The sequence below is a fragment of the Eumetopias jubatus genome, unplaced genomic scaffold, assembly GCF_037043125.1.
Source record: "Eumetopias jubatus isolate StellerSeaLion01/CBP00866 unplaced genomic scaffold, mEumJub1_p1.0 scaffold_12, whole genome shotgun sequence".
Taxonomy (NCBI): domain Eukaryota; kingdom Metazoa; phylum Chordata; class Mammalia; order Carnivora; family Otariidae; genus Eumetopias; species Eumetopias jubatus.
The window spans coordinates 734,101-736,429 of record NW_028274818.1 but is presented as its reverse complement, the minus strand read 5'-3'; positions in this window follow the sequence as shown (position 1 = coordinate 736,429).

The following is a 2,329-nucleotide window of genomic DNA, read 5'->3' as shown; positions in this document are numbered from 1 at the left end:
CTTGGGAGAACTCTGGTTCGAATTCACATCAGCTTCTGTCTGTGGAAGGGCTCCCTGTTCGGCTCCTAGACAGCGAGTGCCACTTTCTGCGGGGGCCCAGATCTACAAACGCAAAGCTCCGAGGGAAGGGGGGAGGCCAGCTCCGAGCTCTGGGAAGAACAGAGCCGCAGGGGGGCACCGGCCAGGGCTGCAGCCACGGGATCGCCCCCCCACCCCCTTCAGTGGCAGCGCGGGCGGCAGAGGGGGCCGTCCAGGGACAGGAGCGAGCCGCAGTGACGTCCAGATCCCAGCCGCCTTGGGCCACTGGTGATCAGGAGACAGCCCCTGACCCTGTTGTGGATCCCATGTGGCTACGGCTCTGGCCTTCTTTCATACCACTCTCCCCAAAAATTCAAAGCACTTTTACTGCTCTGAAAACGAGAAAGGGCAACTGTGAATAGGTACAATTTTCAGGGGCAACCAAGGCTGAGGGAGGTCCTGGCAGAAAAGAGAGCAAGGACCTCCCCAAAAATAAACCCAAAAAGTCTCTGGACTTCTGAACCGAGGCTGTGCAGACTGGACAGCATTTGCTGCCGAGCAGAGGCGGCTTCCCAAGGACCCCCTGCCAAGCTGCAGAGGGTGAGGCTGGGGGACGGGCTGAGCTGGCCTGTGGCATCAGCACATCAGCACAATGGACAAAGGGGGCAGGAGGTGCTTCCCAGGGAAAGAAAGGAAGAGCGGCACAGCCGTCGGCAGCCACTCTGGAGTTTGTGGACACGGAGGGGGCTGAAGTCCTTCAGAAGGCCCCGAAATGCCTCCTGCCGCAGCAGGGGGTTAAAAGAGAAAAAGACAAAACTTACAACCAGTTCCCAAGGTTTCAGATCCTCAGCCAGCTAATCTGTAATCAACTGGACACGCGCTTAATAAGAATTTACGTGTGCACGGTGTGGCCAGCACAGACCCACAAAAGAACCGAGCCTGGCCTTCCCTGGGGGGCTCCAGACAGGACACGCAGGCCACCACAGGGCTGACGGGCCAGGAGGAGGCTGTGCGCCAGGCTGACCCAGATTTGGAGGGAGAGGGGATGTCAGGACAGGCTCCCAGGAGGTAACGCAGGAGGAGCGCGGGCTGCGTCCCTTTCATCTCTCCGTGGGTGGGAGGCTGGCTTTAACCTGAGTTAAAAGGCGGCCTTCCCTCAGCTGCCTCCCTGCACACACACAGGCCTTCCGCAGAGTGTCACTGCACTGCAGGCCCAAACTCCCCCGGGCCTGGCACCCGGGAGCCGGCGGCTCGGCTCAGCGGGGACACACGCAGGCGGTCTCCTGTGCTCCAGCGGGAAGAGGTGAAGGGAGGGGAGGAAAGGACGCAGGACACTGCCCCCGGCCAGGCTGCCCTCCCCACATCCCCGCTGCGCCCCTTGCCCCTCACCGCTCACAGCGGGCCTGGCCTCCGCTGCCCAGGGCACTGGCCCCCTGCCCGCTGGACTCTCCCCGGCTGCCCCCAGGCTGCCTGCGTCCCCGGGCACCCGATCCCCCCGCTTCCCACTCTGCACACACCACCCTCCCTGCTTTGACATAATGTCTGCACCGCCCTGATGCCCTTTGAGGCTACACCCTATTTTTCCTCTTTTGTGCCAAACTTGTAGAAAGGGCTGTCTCCGCCTAGTGGCCCGTTTCCTTTTGGCCCACTCCCTCCTGAGTCCAGCTTCTGTTCCTGCCCTCCCGAAAAGTCTTTCCCGAAGGTCGAAGGTCAGAGGCTTTTCCTGGACCTCCTCTCAGCTCCACTTCTACCTCCCTTAGCTCCCGACCAGCACATTACAGTTGTAGATTTCCCAACCGTGATGAAAACCAATTTTCCCTAGAAAATTCCATTTTAGAAAAATGTATATTTACACCATCTTCTTTTTTTTTAAAGATTTATTTATTTATTTGAGAGAGCGAGAATGAAAGAGAGAGAGAAAGTACATGAGAGGGGGGAGGGTCAGAGGGAGAAGCAGACTCCCCGCGGAGCAGGGAGCCCGATGCGGGACTCGATCCCGGGACTCCAGGATCATGACCTGAGCCGAAGGCAGTCGCTTAACTAACTGAGCCACCCAGGTGCCCCATAAACCATCTTCTTTTAAAAGCAGCTTTTACCAATCTAAACTCACTTTGCTGGCTTTAGAAAATAGAAATGCATGATGTAGAACTCATTTTTCTCAGTCTTCATGTTTATATTAAGTTTAAATTCAAAATTTCTAATTTGCTTTACTTTTAAATATTTAATGTTTATTACACACAAATTTACAAGATGCCAAGCAACAAGCAACTCATGAGAGCAAGCAATATGTGCCTAGCATTCACAACTTATA